General features: G+C 43.4%; 2 long non-coding RNA genes across 2 annotated transcripts; both read left to right on the top strand.

Annotated features, from left to right (window-relative positions):
• Window positions 1–799: 799 nt before the first annotated feature.
• On the top strand, window positions 800–2,281 carry LOC142564342 (uncharacterized). The gene is made up of 2 exons (XR_012824564.1): window positions 800–938; window positions 2,149–2,281. It is a non-coding gene; the product is annotated as an uncharacterized LOC142564342 (long non-coding RNA).
• Window positions 2,282–12,686: 10,405 nt separating this feature from the next.
• LOC142564340 (uncharacterized) lies at window positions 12,687–22,087 on the top strand. The gene is made up of 3 exons (XR_012824563.1): window positions 12,687–12,796; window positions 21,161–21,293; window positions 21,989–22,087. It is a non-coding gene; the product is annotated as an uncharacterized LOC142564340 (long non-coding RNA).
• The last annotated feature ends 1,799 nt before the right edge of the window (window positions 22,088–23,886 follow it).

Raw genomic sequence — 23,886 nt, 5'->3', positions numbered from 1 at the left:
TGGAGGTCAGTCTTTTTGCAGTATGGAAAGTGTTAATAAAAACAAAAACGTTCAACCTTTTTCTTGCGTTGAGTTTTAGCTGACTGAAAAATAGGCCAGCTTTGGTTGATGCACTAAACAATATAGGAACAACATTGACGATTTATGGTGCCCGGAAGTTATTTTTTACACTACCTACCCTATATCTGTGGACTAGTTCAACTGTAGCCCTAAACTTACCAAGTTAGGAAATTCGAAGCGACTACTTTTACAAATTGTCCAAATGTAATGTATTATCTGCAAGTATCGGTAGTTAACGAATGTTTGCTATATAAATATTCTTCATTATAATTTCTTGGCCCTGGTGTGTAAAAGCACTGTCCTAGGGCTTTAAAAACTGAATAGAGCCTTCCAATATAAACACGGCAGAAAAGAAAAGCGCTTCGTAAACACGGCACACTTCAGCGGGTTCTGCTCCGTGATTTGGCCACTGTCGCCGCGCGGCCAGCACATAGAGAAAGAAATTCAACAAGAGGGGACACTCTTCAAAAACTGGCAACAGGAAAGACGTCACGCCTAGTTTCAACAACATCCGTTAGTTGACGCGAGCATCAGAAAAAGAAAGAATGTGAAATAAACTTCCAGACAACGTTTTATTTTTTTTATTCTTTCCCACTAAAAGTGAAAAAGTTTTGCGTGTAAATGAACTTACACTTTGCAACTTTTTGTTGCGTTGCCTAGCAACAAGCTAGCGGCGTGCCAGACGCGCGTGCATACGTCATGCGCCAGACAAGCCGCAGGAGTGAGCGAGGCCGGCCGTACGTGCGAAGCTCGCGTGCTCGGCTACCCGTCTGTTTTGGATATAGCCCATGTTTTTGGGCTCCCGGCCTTCTCTATGCTTTTCTTGCGTATCGTCTGCATTGCGACACGGCACCACTGCACTACTGGACTACGGCAAGGTGAGAAATTGTGTTTGACAGTGTGCGGCGCATTTTAAGCACATTTAGGCTTAGTTCGAGTGGCGCAGTTAGCGAAAAACAGCTCCGCCGTCCTGGCGCAGTTAATTTGAGTTAATGCCTCGTCCTGGGAGATGTTTGCGACGCTTTCTGTGAGCCCCAACATTACTGTAACTTATTTCTGTAGGTTTTGGGCACGCTTGCCGCGCCCGGCTTATTGACGCAGTAAGCGAAAACCGTCTCGGCCGTGTGAGGCATTTGCGCGTGTACGTATGTACATGCGTGTACTGCGTCGTAGCGCCTAAGACAAACAAGTTTTCGCGCATTCTGTGGCCCCCAACATTATTGTAACTAGCGTCGTTATATTTGGGGTAGTTTAGAAGCACGGTTGCCGCGCCCGGCTTATTGACGCAGTTAGCGAAAAGCAGCTCGGCTGTGTGCCGCAGTTAGTTTCGCGTGTACTGGATCTTACTGGTAGAAGTTCGTGACGCATTCTCTGACCCGAAAAAGTATTGTAATTTATCTGGTAACTTTTTGGGATATCTTAAGGCTTGCTCGCCGCGCCTGGGGTTGTGAAGGTGTTAGCAAAAAAGCAAGCCGGCCATAGTGAGTTAGTTTTGCGTGTACTGAATTTTAGTGGGACAAGTTTGTGACGCATTTTATAGCCCTGCAACAAGATATACCTTATTTCGGTACTCACGCTTCTCGAAAACGCGACGAGCGATTGCCGAGAGTGATAACACTGGAGTGTTGCATGCGCCGGCAGGACGCGTAATAGATAACACGGAGGAGCTCAAGAACATGACATTTACGTATTATGAGCGACTGAAAACAGGCTTTGCACCCACGAGTCTGACTTGAGTGCGATTAGAAGGCATTCTGCGAGCGTGTAACATGGTCTGGCTGAGCCTGTGTGTGTACTTCGCGTACCATCGTGTCGACTGAGGCCAAGTTGTTTTGGAAACGCGCAGTCACCCGTGTATTTGTGCACTTAAGGTGCAGGAAATAATGCCAGGGAAAGGAGGGGTGCTTGAAAATCGGATGTTCAGATTTTATGGCATTGTTTCGGAGGAGTCTTTGCTGCGAAATGTACGTAAAAGTGAATTTATCTGTAATGCCGCTCATTCACCACTTACGCACGTTTCGCCTCTACACGAAATACTCCTGTTAGGTCAATATGCCAAAATGATACATGCTTGTAATTTACTTTCAGCTGATGGGATCCGGTGGAGCATCGTACGGCAACGACTGCTGCTTACCTGGTGCCACAACTTTCGATGAATGCAGAAGAAGCCCGGAACGAGCATTTATATAGAGCAAAATAAACATTTCATCATTTCAGAAGACGTCTTTCGTTTTCTTTATGAAATTGCACCTGACAGATTCGGTGCAGTCTTGTAAAGGTCAATCGCAATCATTTCTACGTAATAATGAAACGATTCTACGCCAAGGCCACGCGAGGTTCAGCAGAAGCGAAAAAAAAAAAATGCCGCGCCGAGCAGCGGAGCCGGCGCGGCGTGTACCAACTGGTGTTCAAAACGCGCGCGCCCAAAACCGAAACCGGAAGGAGTCAACAACATCCGCTTGGTGTGCTACAGTCAATTCGGCCGCTGGGCTCTATGGGAGTGTCCGCTCTTGTTGAAATTTCTTTCTCTATGGCCAGCATACCAGCATATCTGCAAGAGAGAACGAACAAAGCCCGCTTGAATGCCAAGTGGGAAAGAGGGCTTCGCGGCAAGCCACCTCTTCCCGCCGGCGCGCCCTTTCCTTCTATCTTCTGACGTCATCAGTGAAGTCATGGAGGCATTGTTTTGCTGCTGAAATATTTCCAGTTGAATATCCGGCTACCGCCAGTGGTGGAAGCGGCGCTACTACCGCGTATCGGCATCGTACCGAGTGTCCCAAGGGAGCTATAGGGCGTTTACGCACCCCGCGTCCAGTTCTAAGCAGCATAATGAGAGGGAGTTGACAATTTTTCGTAAGCGATCTTTAATCAACGAGAAACGAAAGACAATTTATCGGATTTTCGTTTCTCCGTCCCGCCACGAAATGTTCTCAATATTTGTTGAGACCGATCGAGGCGGATTCCCTGACTGCTACCCTCCCCCGAACGACCTCGGTAGGGCGTGATTTATTTATGTAACGGCTTCATTAGAAAGCGCATCTAGAGTGAATAGACGGAGCGCACCGAGCATAGCTGCGAGTTTTGTACTTGCTCGCAGCTGCTTACCACAGGCGTTATTGAACATCATGGCAGCCTCCGTGGCCAACATTTTCGTAGCACAGAGCGTCAGATGGCTCATTAGCGCTCACTTTTTGGCCTCTGTGCACTATACACACGCGGTAAGTAAGGCATTTTCTCTGTCTACTTTTATCTGGGCATCCATCAGGTGTTTCTGCGTGGTTCATTTTGTGTGGCGATCGTTTTATGTGGCGCCGAATTACAGTGGTGATCGTAACTTCCTTTTTAACAGTAGAAAGAGGTCGCCAAAGAAGAAAGTTTTGCAGCATCGCACATTCTTGAGAATTGGCCGTTCTCATCTTGAACCAGCACTTAACATCATTGCCGTTCCTGAAATTACTCCCTAGAAGTCACCTGGTATAGGTACCACAGGAAGCTTACAACACATTATGGCTGTTCGCCTATAGGTGAAGAATCTAACTGCAGATGTTTTACAGGAGTCGGGCTTGTAGACACTAACGCTAAATGTTTTAACGCTTTCTACTTGAATGTACAAGATCACAGCTGCCGTTGTGTGCTGCTGAGCAAGTTCTGCCGACTTAATCTTACTAGAACTGCGCTTAATGATATCTCGCTTTTAAAAAAGTCATGTTTCAACTCTGTACGAGGCTCAAAAGGTTGTACCAGAATTCTTGTCGACCACGGGACAAGACTTTCTTCTCTAATGGTCGTACTATGCGTGTGACTGTGTGATTTGTGGTTGCTTGCCTTCGTCTCCCTTTTTTCCTACTTTTATGTCCTGCCTCTTCTCTGTTGATATTTTTCTCTCTGCTCTTCCTAAAATAAGTATTACAAACCAGTGATGGTACCAAACCACATTGGCATTAGTGCCAGCGTAAAAAAAGTGCGCATCGCTAGATTTATTCATAAACCTTTAACCCCAGAACAACGTAGACATGATGAGACACACAGTAGTGGAGTGCTCTGGAATATTTATCAAGTAAGTTTCTTTAAAAAAACATCTGTAAAGCAGCTCGCACGAACTGTTTCGTAGAACTGTCCAATCAAATGAAGCCGTAATGGGCGTGAATCGAACCCGCAACCTCGTTCTCAACCGCAGCCTAGCAGAGCCAGCCCACTGGAGCATGTCGTATGTAAATATGTAAATTCGAGCCTAAGCAAACTTGATTTTGCCATCTGTATCTGCCATTCAGTTTATACAAGAGAACATTGCAAATCCCGTAAATACAATTATACAATATGTATTTAGTTGACGTTATCATAACAATAGCACCTCGCAATCTGCAATCACAATTTTCTCATATTAGTTGTAAAAATAATAATTGCTATTTCCTTCCGAAGTTTGTTTCTTAGAAGAGGTAAATACACGACTTTACGTTGCCTTATTTGCATTTTCGTTGCTCCTGCACTACTTCAGGCTCATGGAGATAGAATCAACGGGCCTGGTGAGCCTCTTTTTGCATTTTATAGAGCTATGTATACTGTACCCTTCCCTAGCAATAATGTTGACGAATTAGAGGTGACTGCATTTCTTTAAGGTGTCCTAGGCATCGCGAGCAATTTTAAGTTTCCTAACAATCGTTAAACTACGGCGATCCTAGTGCTTTCTTTTTAATTGCGGAATGACAATTTCATTTTATACAGGGCTGCTTCTGCTCTGTTTGAAGTTATTCACCATTTCTTTTTGTACAGTCGACAATCACTTGTTCACAGCAAAGCTATTATTCTGAATAGCTATAGCTCAAGAATCGGCCCCAGAACGCCCACCTCAAGTTAGTTTACACCAGAAATGTGCAGGGTAAGTAGGTCAGCCATTTGAAATTACCGCTGCTTCACTGCAAAGCCTTCATACACCGGCCTACACCCACTGTTAAGGTGTAATAGAATGGACAACAGGGCTAGTTGGTTTAGTTCCGTCTTGAAACGGTAAAAGCGCACAAAAACGAGAACGAAGAAAGAAGACAGGACGAGGCACTTAGTCACTACTGAAAAATTTTGTTCGAAGGAAACAAATACACGCACGCAAAAAACGGAGTAAGAGGATTGCGTATGCATGCAGAGAACTACGGGTTACGGCTTTCAAAGGCAACGTTATACATTTATGAAAAAAGGCTATCAAGAAAGTTAAATTCCTTATCATGTAGCAAGACCGAGGTATATCTGACGCAGTTATCACCTTCAATACAATTTTTTCAGCTGTTAGTAAGCGCCCCGTGCTGTCTTTGTCTTTGTGCGCTTTCGCAGTTTCCGGACGCTTAAGGTGGCTTCAGGCTTTTAAGAGGTACATGCCACCATCCGCTAAGTGCTCGGCCAGACGTTTCACTGAACTTAGAGATTGTGAGAGTCGAAGGTGTCTTTCAAGAGGCTGCGAGGACCTGGACCTTGAGAAGCCATCGGTGCTATTGCAGGTGGGGCCGCGCTAGTAATAACGTTTTCAAAAGAGCTTTGCATCCTGTCACTAAGAAAAGTTTAGAGCATGTGAGAATCTTAAGCAATACATCTGCCGCATTGTTAAACTAGTTAAACAGATTAATGAGAGCACAGCTTATTGCAGATCACGTCGAGAAAGAAAGCATTTATTTTACGCGGAAATTGAGATGATGCTACGGAGTGCATGCCAATATGCTGCCGAGTTTGTGATGTTGCCTTTCCTGCGAGATGGGAAAGTAAGACAGTAACTTAATTTTGTGAAAAATTAATAATGTCATGCCGTTAATCGGAGCGTGTCCACGCGTAAAAAAAGTGAGTGACCCCACCATGAAAAATTACGGTCAACTAATTGTTCACCCACCTGACATTAGCACATTCTAGAATAACTTCCAGTAAGCCACCTCATAAATCCGGACATAACCCAATATCTCCTACCACAATAACTCAAGCAATGTAGCTTTGGATAATTTTATAAAAGACAAATACAATACTGTACACTGTGATTTCTAAAACACAACTCATAATATGGGACACATGGGTTACTTCATTCGAGAAAACGTGTCTTGGAGGAAGCTTATTAAAAATTATGACCAATTTCTTTGCATGGAACCGCTCTTTCATTTTCGGTACGCAAGTAGGTACTCCAACGAAACAACCAAGTAACCATTCTGTGTAATAAGTGCAAAGCATAGTCGAACCATAATGCGGGGCATTCAGCGCGAAATTCGAAGCTCACGAACGACCTTCTTAGCAGTGACAGGAATTCGCCTTGTGGTTTTCCAGAACTATGTTGACTTATCTGCCACATTTTCTTATCCTCAAGAAGCAAATAATAATGTTCGAATAATCACGGTTACTACAATATGACGGCGTTCAGTCGATATTAAAGTCGGCGTGCAGCAAACCAATGTTCGCAGTGATTGCAAATGGCACTTACTAGCTTTACGTCTCTGTAGTTGACCCGCGGTGATTAATTACCTTGTGCGCACGAATGATAGCCACACTCACGCGCAAAAGGGTTTCAATAACTCCCCAAGCAATGCAAAGCAAAATAATGGAACGTTGGGCAACCACATGATCTTCAGAATGGAGCATGTAGATGACAGAACAAACGCCACGACGACACTTGTCTGTTTCGCGTCCCACTGAACATGTTCACTTCTAGAAGCCACGACTGCTACCATAGGCTCAACACTCTGGGAGAGCGCATAAACAGTTAAAATATGAAGTTATAATATTACAAGAAATAGGCTATTCATGCATGGCCTCACTTCGATTGAAAGGGTTATTGGTATCCCTGCTTGAGACGCCGACTTCAGATCGTGTTACGGCAGCGCATTCACCGCTGTAATTTTGTCCTTGCCTGGGCCTGGCGATGTTACTCGCGTGATGCTCAGTGATCTCGAGCTGAAACCACGACACGTGCTACTAAAAGAGTACAAAGAATCCTGGTAAAACAGCTTGGTCCCACGCGAACGGAAATCCAGCCCGTTGGTTTCGCTTCTAAAACATGGTAAATTACAGCTAGATTAGTCATCGCATCACGCCAACTTTGGCGAGTCTTCATCCACAAATAATCTCATCGATTTGGTCACGGTCGTTCACCATGAAAAGTGGTTTACATGCCTCTTGCGGCATTGTTATTTGACACAAAAGACGCGTACGACGATGTAGTACATTATGCCATTGTGGAAGCTCTGGTTTAAGTCGGAATCGGTGGCTGTACTCTTAAGTGGCTATGCAGTTATTTGACTGATCGCCATTTTTCTTTGTGATGACCGAGGTTGGCACCACGACTCACCACCAGACGCCACTCGGTACGGCGTGGTGGTGGACAGAACCCGACTATATATCAATTTTATAGAACAAATCTCTAAAGTAAAACACAAGATTACTTCCGGGTTAGGTTGCTTCTAAAAACGCGATACGTGTGTAACCACCAAACATCATTCTTTTTATATTTTTCATTTGTTTATTAACATATTAAAGACTGCGTTACTTGTTCATGGAAACACGTAAACCATGTAAACTCATTGCAAATCTTGCAGGATATGGCTATTAGGATAACTACATTAACGCATACAACCACGCCTAACTACTTTTACAGGTTGATCACCTTAGTCGTAAACTCGTTAAATATAACCTCAGAACCTTTTCGTTCCGCAAAATCAATCACACACAACATGAGACCTTGGCACCTCTATCTTTATTAATAAATACGAATGTTACTGGCTTTGCAATAAATGTGGATTTCATTTGGTCAAAAATACATACCAATTATGTAATCAGAGTGTCCATTTTTCGTACTTCAGTTACTGGAAGGCATTGCCAAACCATATTGAAACATTCAAAATTCACGAATTTAAAAAACAACTAAAATGATATATTCTGTCCTATCTTGCTGCATAATTAATACTAATAAACGTTCTTTCAATGTGCCTTTATTTAGTTTTTATTGTGGTACCATAATATTGTTGTTTGATGCACTTGTTATGCATATGCATTCGAGTTCGCTAATTACGTTATGCACGTCGTGTCATTTATACTGTTAATTTCTACCGTTGTTTAACGAAATTATGCGGTGGTGCAGTTTCATATGGTGCATATTTGTGCACTTCTTGTCCTTTATTCTTGCTATTTATGTTATAAACATCTAATTGTTCTTTGTTTACGATTTCTTGCAACTACTGTAATGTGTTGTTTATTATGTTCAGAGAGGTCCCATACCAGTCGAGACCTCCTTCTATACTTTAATCCTGTAATCATGCTAATTACCTCCATAAAAGCGATCCTCATTCTTATTCTCTCATCTTTCGCAACCCTTCCCCTCCTTCAACAGAGGATGGCGAACAGGAAATCTCCTCTAGTTAACCTCTCTGCCTTTCCATTGCTTTTATCTCTTTTTCTCTCTCTCTCTCGCACACACAAACTTTCCTTGTGATCTTAATAGTGATTTCAGAGTGCAGCTTTTTACTATTACTATTATTTTACGATTCGCAATCACGTGGAATAGTGATAGAAGCTTAATTTCACCGAAACCTTTTCATCTGTTTAAGTATATCGCTGTGTTGCAATCATGTCCTTTTCGTCTTACAGGTTGCGGCATTTCAGCACCAATCGGAAGGATTGTCAATGGCGAAAAAGTTGACCGGCTACAAGTACCATGGATAGTAGGCAGAGACTTCCCGTCATACTTACATCGCTCCTTAACAATTCCATCGTCAAATTTTTTGTTGCCATAATGACCACACGTTTTTGGGGAGACATTCTCACGCATCACTAACTTGACATAGGCATAACTATCAAAGTTCTTTTGAAAACCGCACTTAGACGTGTTTTATTAGTTGAGAAATTTTCACGATATTTTTTTATTAAACACCACAAACACGCGTTTACGAACGTGCACTTGATCAAACGGCGATTTCGGTGAAAGCAAACGGCTAAATTCGCGAATTAGGGCAGCAAGTAAGTGAGATATACATATATATTTATTATAAGAGAAAAGTTCAGAGCTCGGCCTGAATCGGTTTTTAGACCTTCTACTCGGCGCTGGGAGAAGGGGAATGGGTGTAGAAAGATAGAATAGAGAAGACGTTCATTGTGAGGATAAAGTTGGTGGTGAAAAACTTGCACGGTTCAATACTCTTCAAGGTCTCTTGTCCAGTCCATTGTCATCCGAAAATCCCTTGTAACCCTTCAGACTATCAAGCAAATGATGAGGATCACCGGAAAGTCCCAATAGAACCTTTTTAGTCAATAGCGCAACGACAGATTTCGACAAGATGTGTGTCAGTGACTTTCTTTGTACATAAAATCGTGAGCAGATGCGCAAGAGGTGTTCTGTCGTCTAAGGAATACCGCATTCCACACAATTCGGACAGTCCGCCCGGCCGACGAGATGCAGATATCGGTGGGTTAAGGCCACACCTAGTAGCAATCTGTGCAACAAGCATGCACTGCATCTTTTCCTGGTGGGTGGCATCCGTACTTTCATCTCCGGGTATATTTCGTAAAGGCGGCGATGACGATGACTTGACGAATCCCTTAATACTGCGGTATTATCGCGCAGAAGTCTATACACTAGGCCATTAGTGTATGGTCGTAAAAAGAATGGTATGTACACTGGGGTGGCATTAATGTGGTCCATCTTCGCCTCCACGTCGGCGAGCTCATTTCGATGTAAGCCACAGTGTCCCGGAACCCAACGAAACATTATGCAATGGCCAGCTCTTAGGCGGACATCGTATGATTCGATGACGTCTTGAGCAAGGAGATTGTAAGCATATAGCAGAGCAAGTGGGATTGAAAAGTACGCTTCACACAGTAATCTGAGCGTGCCCAACTCGCCAATTTCTAAAAGCAAAACGAGTGTGCAAGTTTTCTTTCCTTTGACTTTGTTAAAATAACTCGCCACCAAAAAATTGCCCACATTTGCCTACGTATTTCAAGGTAACTGCGTGCACGATACTATGTTAAGTGTTATTTTGGCAGTGGTCTAGTTAGTATCAAGTTGGTACTTCAATGGCAATGACAGGGCTAAAGGTGAGCAACATAACTATCCGAGAGCACACCCATGCTTCCAGTAGCATCCTTCATACTTGAGCGTAAATGTCTATTTGTGAATGTACTCAGTTCGAGTCCTAACTACATGACATCACAGAATAATCATTTTTGTTATAAGTAATAACAGTACTTACTGCGGTCCTGGCAGGGAAATACCGGTTCAATTGAGAACTGTAACAAAGGATTCAGCTGCAGGAGAGCCAGTTTATTGCGCAAAAAGTACAATTTGCTGAGCAAGTGAGGGCGCGCGAAAATAATTTCTGCTCAATAGCGCTAGTCTTTCACAGTAATACTTGGATTTAAGGCAGCGTACTAACATCTTCTCTCAAGTTAGGCGAAAGTAATGTAATTTCCCCCTGCCTTAACACCTTTTCCTCCACTCAGAAAGATCTGCATGAGTATAGCATGAAAACCAGCTCCTCTAACGTGCCTATCACTGCATGTGCATCGGGTGGCGTGCTTTTACCATTACCGTCTTCCTTCAGGGAGCAGTAGGTACCTTAAGTCCGATATTTGTTATTTAATAAATCTTCATCTATTATTACACAGGGGTTCAGTTCTGTGCAAAACTATATTCGAATAATAAATTACACAAATCAGCACTTTTTCACGAAGCGAATTCGACCTGCATAGAAAAATACAAATATTGATGGCTCTCCCGTAATCAAGAGCAGATGTAAGCATGCAATAGCAACCGGCAGAGTAGATTAGTCAGACTTGATACTGGCCACAATCTTAAAACGGATGCAGCCCATGTCCACATCGGCATACCCCACCACGCAACACTGCACCACGCCGTACTGTGCACTGGTCTATGTGGACGCTTCACAGCTAGAAGAAGAAAACCGGCTGAAGGCGGCACGATAGACGCCAGGGAGACCAAGCGCACTGCCAGCTAGAACAAAAGCGCCTGAGCGCAGCGCACCGTGGCGCCATCTCTCGAGGCGAAGCAAAACCGCCACTGCGGAACTCACGGACCAATGGCGTTCAAAAGTAGAGATGCAACTCTCTCTCAGCACCAGAAGATGACAGTGAAGTGTATGGTGCCCTGTGTCTGTCTTTTGAAGGTCGCCTCCCCCCCCCAAGTGGAAATGACAAAAACTTCAGCGTACTAGAAGTTACAGCTTGAGTGATATTGTAAACATTAGAGAGAACTCGAAAGCAGTATTTTTATAACTTGTTTGGGCAGTAAATAGTACATGTAATGCAGTTCCGCACAAAGGGTTAAAAGCCAGAGACCACATTTCCTGAAGTTTTGACTGGTTGCCCGAAAGATATAGTTTTGTTCTCGCAACTTGACCGGATTTTCTCGTTTGAGTGCCCGGATAACGGCTCTGGCTTTTGGCTCAAGGTCACTGGAAGGTCCCCGACAACGGTAGTTAAAAATATGTAATGCTTAATTCCTTGCTCTGTTTAAAAATGGGACTATCTGGTATTCGATACTATATTTGAACGTCATTCTTGTAAAGCAGTTTTACTTGTTTCCTTTAGAAATGATGACCATTCGAACAATTCTACACCATGCTTCCCAGTGTGAGAAAGGGGCACTAATGTTCTTTTTTTTTTGCACTCTCTTGCTAGTACATTCACGAAAAACGAGACACACGAGACTGACCTCCCGTGATTCTCCTTCCCAGTCCATGTCAATCATTCCTGCGAAACGAACCGACTTCATCACAAAAACTTTGTTGTCTGACCCAATGGATGCGATCAGCCAGCTGACCGACACTGCGAAAATTCCCATGCAGTCTTTCGTATATATTATGTTTGTCCGTGTAAATCACCGGGCAGGAAAATATACGTTTTCACCTCGCACTGCCTCAAAGCTATTTTTTTACCGAGTTGAGCTACGCCGTATTAGTAACAAATTTATTTTATTTCGGATCTGTTTCTTTCGCATTCACGTTTCTATTTTTGTTTTTGCAATTCCACTGAATTCTTGGCCTCTCCCACACACTGTGCTTGTGCCATATTTTAAGGCACTCGCTGTGACCTTCATCTGCACTTGCTGAGCCGCCGCTGTAGCTCTGTAGCTATAGCGTTCCGATTGTGTGTCCCAATCGCGGATCAAACATGACCGTGGCGGGCGCATTTCAATGGAGGCGAAAAAAAAAACTAACACGCCCGTTGTCATTTATTTAGGTGCACTGCAAATAAACCCACGTGGTCAAAATTATTCTGGAGCAGCCACTACGGCGTGCCTCAAAATTATATCAGAGTTTTCTCGCAGACAAAATAAACAAAGAAAAGTTGTTCATTTGCCTCTGCAGGAAAGTGCTTTTTTACCTGAGCCTACAAGTGACACAAAGGTTGTATTGCTACGGGAGCACCGGTCGTATATTATGTGGCATAAAGCGTATTTAGATGGTTGTCATGAATATACTCAGGTATGAATATTCCACCGATCCATGTATATTCAAGGTGTAATTTGACCCTCACGTTGAACAGCTATGTTTAAGAGTGCAGATTGCAGAAATGCATTAAAACCATCAGTTTTCGTCTACTTTCCTCCCCATTTCAATGTTTACCACGTGCCCTCTCTTCCATAGGTATACCTCGAAATAAAGTACATGGATCGAACAAACCGTCGGGTAAAAGTTAAGTGTGGAGGAAGCATTATCTCTCCGAGCTTCATACTCACGGCTGCACACTGCCTCTATAGCAAGTAAGTACTTAAAGATAAGCGCGAATCACAATGACGCGCATGAATCTCGGCCAAACTTACTGTGATGATGTGCCAATTTAATTGGCACATCATCTTACTGTTATGATGTGCCACTTACTGTTACTTACTTACTTATGTTATGATGTGCCATAACTTACTGTTATAATGTGCCAATTTAATTTGGTACAGCCTCTAGCTTCGTAAGATTCCACAGTAACCTTTTTTTTTTCTTTTATTTCACTCTAAAGGTTTGTTCCTTGGTAACCATATTCATCTTTAAACGTGAGATAAAATTATTGGTGAGAACAATGGAAGTTTTAAGGAAAAATTGTTAGACCCGTATGTTTCAAGGTTCCGTTGTGAGGTACAGAAAATCGGAGCGCTCGAGCTACTGCTCGCGCGTTCATCGTTGTCTTCTTCCAAATCGTTGCCGCTAATCATGCGGAAAAAAAAGGAACAGTTAATCGGAGCACTCGTGTCATGCTCGTGTGTCATGCTCGCTAATCATGCCAAAAACCCCCGGTTAATTAATATGGACTTAATTAAGGCACTCGAACCCACGACCACTGGTGGGAGTCGAACCCACGACATTTGGTATTAAGTACGGCGAAGTTGATTAAGGAATAGTTATTTAAGGTAGCTGTAATTAATGCCCTCCGACATGCAACCTTTAGTTGGAGAAAACAAGTAACAACAAGTAACAACGCATTCGAATGCGAATGTCAAATAACTTAATGGATGTCTCTTGAGCGCGCAAGCTTTCGACTTCGCCCTCTTTGGCGTATGTTAAAGTGACTTTCATTTTTTTTTTCTGTTTCGGTGACTCTGCCTTGGCTAACCCGGTGGCTGATAGCCACCGCAGCCGAAGCACGGCCTCCGTGATTTGGAGGCGCACGCGGTCTTTTCGGGGCCGTCCTACTCGTACACAGAGCGTTCAGTTGGCGGAGTTGCCTTTCGCGGCATAGTGGCACTTGCCTCGAAAGCATAACAACATTCGCCGAGGCAATTCTGTACTTTAAATAAGAATACTTGTAGGAGTTGGAGACTGTAACCAGCATCCGGGAGTCCGACTGGCTTTGGGAGCCGAGGATAAAACCACAAATGAGGCTGTGCAAGGTGACATGGGTTGAGCTTCTCTTGACGTAAAAGGAACGGGCAGTGAAATGGTTTGAGGAAAGACTAAGGGGATATAGACGAAAGAAAAGGCCGGGTAATGTGCTCAAATAGCTGTACCGCAAAAATGTGTGCACAGAATGGAGAAAGAGATCCAGCAATTCAGCAGCCATGTACAGGGTAATTGAATGAAATTGCATAACAAGGAGTAATGAAAAAATAAGAAGAAACAGAGGCAGTAACTTCCATGTAAATAATGGAAACGAAAGATTGCACGAAACCCATCACAGGATAACTGTTGACGGCAATGCGCTTAGCATTCGAGCTATAGAGGATGTTTTCTTTAGTTGCACCAAATTTTCAGAAAATTGTCTGTGGCGGATGGCACAAGTCTAAGCCTCGATCTGAACTATTCGATGAGGCAGCCATCACCACTACGAGAAATCAAAACGTTTAATTGAACGAATAACCTGAACAGAATTACGAATATTTATTATTTAAATCACGGCACACATTTTAATCCACGAATCGTGGCTAGTGAGTTCTCAAGGCACAGCTGCATGAAACGAGTTCTTTGGCAGCTTGCAGCGAATTCTCAGGACTATACCGATTTTGATGTGGTTTTCAAAGTGTCTGAAAAAATGCATTGGTGTTCTAGTTGCTTTCCTGCTTAAAGACACAAACCAGTGGTTTCTCTAAAGAGGTAACTAGAGCGTCAACATATTTCGTCGACCCGCCGTGGTTGCTCAGTGGATATGGTGTTAGGCTGCTGAGTACGAGGTCGCGGGATCAAATCCCGGCCACGGCGGCCGCATTTCGATGGGGGCGAAATGCGAAAACACCCGTGTACTTAGATTTAGGTGCACGTTAAAGAAACCCAGGTGGTCAAAATTTCCGGAGTCCCCCACTGCGGCGTGCCTCATAATCAGCAAGCGGTTTTGGCACGTAAAACCCCATAATTCAACATATTTCGTCAAGCACACTAAAAATTATTATATCGAAATTCTTGCAGTCCCGAAAATCTGTTCCAAGTTGCCAACACCCCTTCTAGAATTGATTGATTAGAATATATGCCGTAAAGTGATTAATTTATATTAATTAAATAATAAATAATTACGGGGTTCTACGTGCCAAAACCACTTTCTGATTATGAGCCACGCCGTAGTGGAGGACTCCGGAAATTTTGACCACTGGGGTTCTTTAACGTGCACCTAAATCTAAGTACCCGGGTGTTTTTTCGCCCCCATCGAAATGCGGCCGCCGTGGCCAGGATTCGATCCCGCGACCTCGCGCTCAGCAGCCCAACACCATAGCCGCTGAACAACCACGGCGGGTAATTAATTAAAAGGAAGTTATTAATCGTAATTATTTAAATTATTCAATTGAGCATTTCCATTTCTTGTAGAGTAATTGCCTCATCATCGAGTCATTTATGTCAAGGGTTAGTTAGAATTGTGCTATCTGCCACACGCATTTTTTTTAATTTGGTGCAGGTAAAAAAAAAATTGAAGGACGCTTAAGCTTCGCCTTTAAGAGTTGAACGCGATAGCATTCAAAGACTCCTGACTGCTTTTCATGCGTCCCGGTAGCTGCAACTTATGTAGCCGTAACGTTTACCGGGAAACGCTGGCCGGGAACGTTATGTACAAAAGCAAACTTTCAGGTAGAAACGCGGCCTCTTGCGCGGGTCGATCTCCTATTATTGTTTCGCACTTTTAATATTTCAGTATGAGAAGAGCTAACATAAAACATATGCGTGGTCGGAGTTTTTTTTTTCATTACATTTGTCTGTGGCCCCCGTTCTCGAAATTCCGAGGAATAACTTTGTAAATAATGAAAGACAAGGCATGAGCCACTTTGGTGGTAGAAGACGGGTTAGGTATGCATAGGTACGAAATCTGGTTCAGAATACTTTTTGGCGAACTGACACCATAGAGAGCGAAAACAAAAAAGTTGAGAGTGGACACTCCCATACACCCCAGCGGCCCAATCGCCCCTAGCGCACCTGGCGGTTGATGAGAGCAAATGGCCTGCACTTCCTGTTTCGGTTACGCTGGCGCGAAATTTGGATTACCCCTCGTAACCGACGTTAGGCTGTAGCGGAAGTTTGCATTTCAGACCACTCATCATCACCCAAATGGCAGCGCTTTTATTTGTCGTTTTGGTTTAACGATTCCCTATTTTGTCTAGTTCAATCTTTGGTGTGAGTTGAGGTCGTGACACAATTTTTATTTCCATTAAGTTATAACAGATGGAGATAGAGGTAATCATAATTCACTGCACGTGTTTCACAAAACACAGAAGTTTCTCTTTTGTGTTTTGGTGCAGGCGGTCATATGTATCAAAGAGAGAGTTTCTGCAACGTTTTTATTTAAAGGCAAGATAGGCTTCTTCTGGGTTCTGCCGTTGTTAAAGTACCACGACACACAGCAGTAGCTGACGTAGCTTGGACAGCCGGAAGTCATGGATGGCATCAGCACGATCTGAAAATGTCAATAAGTGCAAGCTTCGCTAATTACCAAAAAGATATGCACACGTCATAACTGTACCCGTAAACCGCTTTGAATGAATAGCGAACCGATGCACAATAGAAAACCACTGACACATTCTGACCTCTGACGCATAAAACTCGTACTTACAAGGATAAATGTTAAAACCCCGTACAGGAGTGTTCAAAAGTTCCCAGGCCACCATCCTATGTAATCCCATGGCATCGCTGCCTTTGAACTTTTGGACACCCCTGTACGTACTCAGTATAAGGAGTACATTGGTAGGCAAAATAGCAGTTCACATAAGCGTGGTAAAGATAAATACAAAACGTCCAAATACGAGGCCTTTGTTCAAATGCGTGCCGCGCCACGCCTACGCGACAATACGTTGTGCAATGTATTCTGCCACGAAAAAATGATAAGGAACCCAAAGTTACTAGAATTCGCAGTACTTCCCAACACGGCCGCCGCAATAAGTACATGCAGCAGCAATTGGAGACTTTTTCCCACCGTTACTTTTCTGTATAAACAATCAGCACGGAGGTGTACACCAGCGTCCGTCCGTGCGCCGTAGATACACACCTCGCTGCAGTACAAAGCGCAATAAGCTACACTCGCTCTTTATGTCACATGCCAGTGTTTGCAAGCAATATTATTAAAATATTCAGGAGCCCTTACCCTATAGGGGAAACGAGCGAGCAAAGCTTGGCTGCAGCGTGCCTAACACCCTGCTTTTCTTTATTTAGTTAGCGCCCGTCTCCGAAACGCCGTTTTAAGTCCGAATCGGCGTGGCGTCTTTTATGTTCTTTCCAGCGTTCGTCAGCCTCTCGAACGGGCCAACGAAAGGACCGTCAACCGTCACGCGATCATCTAAACGCGGGATAGGAATTCAATTTTCTCGAAACCGGAATTTTCCTGAAATGTGCAATTCTTGATATTGAGCTTAAGCGTTGTCCAGAAGATCGTTTTTAGTACGCCAACACGTACTATTTCAATGGAACATCGATACCGTGGTTATCGCAAACAGCGCTGGGCAAGAACGGTTTACCCTCGCAAACCGAGACGCAGCGTCTCGATGGCGTCTGACAAGCTGCGAGTCGCAGTGCAGTACACAGCCGTGAACCGGTGCAAGTTAATGGCAGCTTCGCGTTGTTTGATGATTTTCACGGAACGCAACCAACAAAGATTATTCCGTTCTCGGCGGGGGTAGCAAGAAAGTACATGGTACCAGCCCTGTCACTATGCGTTTCTTCAGGGCGCATGCTTTTTGCATTGTTCACGTCTAGCCGCCTCATATAAAGGCGCAAACTGTTTTTAGCGAACCTCGTCGCCCTAACAAGTCAGTTACTCCAAGCTTCGCTTGAAAACGTGACTCACCTGTCTCGTACACAGAAAACACCGCCGCAAGCAACGTTCACGAAACCTTCCCGCTGGCACGCCGCTGCTACACGAATCGTTGATTTCTTCTCGATGGACGAATGGTGATTGGTGTTGATGGCAGTACGGAGGAAAAACAAAAAGCAGCGAAGGTGTCTTGGATAAAGTCTGTTTTTATGCAGAAGAAACACGCCAAATTTGGGTATATAATTATTATTTTGTACAACGATTGAGCAGAATTCATTACAACATTTTTTTTCGCCTGCGTCCTCTGGCGTTTGGAGAGAGCACTAGTTCGTTACGTAGCCGTGACACAGTTCCTGAGGTCAGGTTTCTCGGAGTGTCCGCTCTTAGCCTTTTTCTTTCTCTATGCTGACACCGACGCCGACAACAAATTTTCTTCGACACGGGGCCCTTAACGATGTCGCGTTAAAATGTCAGCCTGGCTTTTTCTCCCGCTGAACATGTTGCTGCTACTGCGAGCTGCTTTCTGCCGTAGAGTCCGCGCTCCGCGCGGGTTAGACTCCACGGGGTGTCGAAGAAATTGTGACCCATGCCGGCGCCAAAGTGGTTCGTTTCTGAGTGGCAGGTAGTTACAGCTTGCAATATGCCCGCTGACTCCATGTTTTTTCCGCTGGTTCGCTGTGAACGTTGTTCCTTTAGCAAACCAACTCGATGCCAAACCGTAGAATACCCAGAGACTCCGATTTCCGGCAATATGGTTCCAGACAGACAGACAGACAGACAGACAGACAGACAGACAGACAGACAGACAGACAGACAGACAGACAGACAGACAGACAGACAGACAGACGGACGGACGGACGGACGGACGGACGGACGGACGGACGGACGGACCGACAGACAGACAGACAGACAGACAGACAGACAGACAGACAGACAGACAGACAGACAGACAGACAGACAGACAGACAGACAGACAGACAGACAGATAGATAGATAGATAGATAGATAGATAGATAGATAGATAGATAGATAGATAGATAGATAGATAGATAGATAGATAGATAGATAGATAGATAGATAGATAGATAGATAGCGTAAGAATGCTAATCACATTAAACAGACCATGAAGAGTTTCGAAAGCAGCAATAAATAAATCAGGAGGCGAAATCACTATGATAAGCCAAGGCCAGTGCCTTGATATTTAAGGCCGGAGCTAACCGCATGAAGAGATAGACACATAGGAGAAAATATGAGCCACAGGAAGAGGCATACGTGTGCTTAAAAAAAAAAGGCTGAAAGAAAACCCGGCACATCGTAATGGAATTCCAACATAATAGACCACTGCGCACGCCGCCCGATATCATAGGCCGTTGCCGAAGAAACTCGCCGTCGGAAACACTCCCTAGGGGTCGCGGACCTCGCTGCCTTCGCCGATCAAAAGTCTTCGTTTCCGTTTAAGGAGAAAACGGGGATTCTTACCTGTGTGTACACAAGGGACTGCAAGGAGGTGTCCCTCGCCTGCGGCGGCCCTTTCCGTTGATTCACGCGTGTCGGATGCTTCGTCGCCGGGCATGACTAAGATGGAGTCTCTTCTCAGTTCCTGTCTGCAGCGTATTTAGTGTTCACCTCACATCACGTATCGAGAGGGGCGCCGTGTGGTTTCTACAGTAGCTACAAAAATGTAAGCAGCACAATGGACGTCTGTGCGTTTTCATGACTCCTAAAATAAAACCAAAGGAAATATCCTCGGTTAAAAAAGGTTGATCATTGATCAGCTAGAAATGTTTGCTTTTATTAGTCCGTAAATACTTTACCCACCACAGCATATGCTTTATTATGAGATAAATTCTCAGCCCAAGGTATTATAGTCTTACTGGTTCGTCCAATGCATTTCTGCGATCCACAAATTTTTACGGATAATTCACCAAGATCAGAAAGTTATTCGTTTTCTTTGACAATCAGATTCGCTGCTAACTGTAAAATTTTAGTTCACATGCAGGGATTCTTAATGTTTCAATGAGTTGCTATTTCTCACTCCATCTGTTCTTCCACATGTAAAATACAATTGATTATTGCGTGCACAAAAAAGCATATCTTATACCAGATTTCGCACAGCTTCCTTGGATATATGTGGAGCAGGTGCCCCTAAACACGCAATTTTCAATCACCGTCAATATATGAACGGCTTGTCATTGTGAACAACATACAAGCGTTTTAAGCTTTCAATACAAATCCTTAGTTAACTTTGCATGATGGGAGGGTGCACTTCGAGGAGAATTCTAACGAGAACTATAGTGAACAAGAACTTCCAAGTTATCGCTCGCTGTCTTGCAAGAGTCACGAGATGACATATTCGCTGTCAAACATATTTCACAATCATGCGTTTGCGAGAAGCAAATAAATTAAGAGCATAAACGAAAAGCTGTCACAACCCTTGACAAGACCATGAAAGGCAGCACACGAGTTGTAAAATGTATGCTTCTGTCGTCCAACGACTTGCAACATTTTAGTGGTTCGTCATGGATAACTCAATATGCAGCAAGCATTGTCGCAAGTTTGCAGCCTAAGAGTGCACCTAAAATACAGAATATCGTGGTCGCAATCACGATAACTCCGTACGAAACGCTTTGGTATACACTTCCAACGTGCTCCACATACGCACCTTGAATGTTGGATTCTAAGTGAGAATAGAAAATTTATTGGAACGCAATAAATGAAGAAGCCGGCTCTTTTGCGAATACAAATTCTAAAAAATCGATGCTGAGCATGTACAAGCGCTTCTTCTGGTGCTAGTCTACGTAGATAGTATTGACTGTCCAAATCACGCTACTCAGGCACAGGTGTTCTGTCACGCCAAACCGAAACGCGCACATTTTCGCTGGCTCAGTCCCCACTCCCAAAAACACATACATTCATCAAGCATAAGCGTACACGTTTGCCTTCTTTCTTTACACACAATTGCTCTGTGGTCATCAAGAGAAAGATTAATCAGTTGCAATGTCATTCAGAGGTTCAGAGCACTTGGTGTTTCGGTATTAGAGTTCAAGCATGGGTTACACAAATTCCTCAGATGATGTAATAAAGGAGTACTCATCAGCAATCCTGCATTATCCGACCATAACGTCTACAGATTTCCTCTTAGGAGGTGCTATTACATGACTTTTTCGTGGATACAAAGGGGACTCAATGATTACAATCATTATTTGTGTGCTTTGGTATATCTGTTCGGCGAGACATATTATCATAAGAAAATGGTCAACTGATACTAAGAACCGCCAGCTTTTTGACGCGGGGCTTGTGTTCGTCAGCTTTTCATAATGATTACAACTTCAAGAAAGGAATTTCACGATGCCATGCATTCTATTTGCTCTTTCTGTCCTTTGCGGTAACTAAAACCTATCGTCCGCATCATTCCAAGACGCAGAGAACCACTGGGTGCTATCATCTACTACAATGAGACAAGGAGAAAGCAAGGACCCCGGCGCAGAGCTGAGTTGTTCATTCGTCATCCTTGGTTCAATAACCCAGCGAACGACATCGGTCTGATAAAGGTGCGACACCAAAAGGCGGTCTCACGTGGCTCCGCAAATCCACACTATCGTGTGCACAATCAAATCAATTGGCTATTCAGTAGCTTGGAACGACTTGAGCTAAGCGCTCGCATATTTGTTCATGTATATTAAGAAAAACCGCCAGAAGAAAGAGTCATGTGGCAATTCCAGACAATCTTACCATCCGTTTCAGCTTTTATCATTACTCTATGCAGAAAACTTTTTCTGCGAAGAGCAATAACACTTTTCACGTTGCTGCTAGAAGTGCTGTTCACTACTAGAGCAATTTGCTATCTATACTCTCAAATGAGAAGAAATCATGGTTGGGCTAAAGCATCCCTTGAGTTATATAGCGCAAAAAAGAACTTAAAGGTTGTTCTCTTCCTCTGCTAAACATAGCGTATCTTCAAATTAGTGTTTTATTATGCGAACATGGCGGTCAGTGTGAATTCAGTGAAATATGTTCTCTAGCAGCATGAGGCATTATTACAAAACATTTTGAACGTTAAAACTTGGCGACATTAAGAACTCCATGAATTATCAAATGTCCACAGGTCTTTCTTATTGAATGTTGGTTAACACAAAGACGCTCGCAGCTTTTGTGATGAGGTGACTTTTCCGTTACTTTTGACCTCAATAATGCATCTGCATTCGATTGTGCTTGTCTGTGTGTCCAGCTTTTTTTATTTCTGCAGTTGCAGCGCCCTATTCCTTTCGACAGTTTTGTACATGCTGTCTGTCTACCAATAAGGAACTTCAATCTTGCAAGAAGGCATTCTCTCGTAGCAGGATGGGGAAGAATAGCAGAAAGCAAGTATCCCATTTTGTGTGATCATTTATTACACCCCGCAAACGTTAGTAACATACACCTGATTATCGTTACCGTTCTATTTAGTAAAATGGTAATCTTATAAATAATGTTCTGTATTATCTTCGGTCGACTTGAGCAATACGCTTTATTGGAGTCTGTGTTTGCCTATTGCTGAACTAGGCATATCGTTCTTTGCCGGAAAATTCTACACGTGAACGAGAATACAGCGAAGTTAGCCCAATACAGTTGCGAGATCACGATAAACAAGGAACGTGTGATGAGCAGAGCATACGAAGAACTGACTAGGTTAATGCCTTAAAAATGGGTCTCATGTCCCAGAAATATCGCTGTCTTGTAACCGTGCTGATTATGAACTTCAATATTGTGCCAAATATACTCCTTAAGAATATATCAGCTTCCGATTAAATGCGTTTATTCTTCAGGTGGTCAATCATCGGATGACCTCCTCTACATTACAAGAGAAGTGCTTCCATTTGAATTGTGCAAAGCAACGTTCAACAGACCAAGCCTGCTGAGAAAACTGCACAGAGGCAATGTGATGTGCACATCGTCCGTGTCCAAAGACAGCTGTAAGGTATTACTGAAATATTTTAATACTTTAGCTGAACTTGCTGAAGTCGCGAGACGCGTGGTTCATTTCAGCTTTCATGCGCATTCCTGCTGTCAGCACAAAAACTGCAATTCTTACAATTGTGCTGCTTGAACAAAGGGATGTCAATTGCACTTCTTCAAACACATCATTCAAGAAAAGCAGTGAAACCTTCATTATGAATGCTATGCACTGACGTTCATTCTGTCAACACACAATCGGAATTCACGATATTAGAAACTGAACATTACGAGCAATTTTCACACCAATATGGAATACAATATGTCTCGAGGAGCAACGACTGGCAAAATTGCGTCACCTCATCACATGCCCAAACAACAGTAGATGCACTAAAAACGAAAATAAACATTTTTTTTCTTTTTGCTTAAAAAATAGCTGCTTCCTTTCGCGACAATAATTCCTAGTACGCACATTTCAACAGACCAGCCGTCCTCTTTTAGGGACAGTAGGAGTGTGGACAGCTAAGTTACCGCTGATCATGGCTTGCAATGGATTATTTCAATGGTGCAATCACTGTAATTACCTGTGACGAGCCGCACTCGTTACATGTGGTCGACATATGGGATATTGTTACCTTGCAGTGTCACTGTGACAGCGGCAAGAATGCATTTTGTGGTATGAAATGATGATAAACTGCTCGTGACCACGCTTTAACTTGGAAATATAAAAATGTTTGAAGGGTATTAAAAAGCAAGGGGACGTACTTTATAACCAGCCATTTTCATGGTCACCACATAGTTGCAGTGACCTTCAAAGGCATAAAAGTTCGTTGAAGTACTTAGTTTTGTGCCGTCCAAATCCTCCAGATAGTTCTCGTGTTGAATTGCATTGCTTTGTTCTCGATCATATGAAGCAGACAAAAACAGTTCGTCAAAGTGCTGCGCAAAATGCAATAAGAAGAAAACAGAAATGGGGCAAATCGCCAGGCGCGTTTTTTGTTTTCTTTTTATTATACCTTTCGCAGTGCGTCAATAATTATTGTCTTGACCTACTTCACAGCAAAGTCCCGCCTTATGGACAAAAACATACGCGCCTAGACCGCTAATCTTGCCGTAATTATTCTGCCGTGTTCAATAGCCGTTTGCACTTGAACAGTCTTTTTTCATTTCTGTCATTCACTGCCTACGAGGTACTGTTAGTATAAATTGAAA

This window comes from Dermacentor variabilis, chromosome 11 (genome assembly GCF_050947875.1).
Source record: "Dermacentor variabilis isolate Ectoservices chromosome 11, ASM5094787v1, whole genome shotgun sequence".
In the NCBI taxonomy this organism is placed as follows: domain Eukaryota; kingdom Metazoa; phylum Arthropoda; class Arachnida; order Ixodida; family Ixodidae; genus Dermacentor; species Dermacentor variabilis.
Note: the sequence above shows the minus strand (reverse complement) of the source record. Positions and strands in the feature narration are given on the sequence as shown.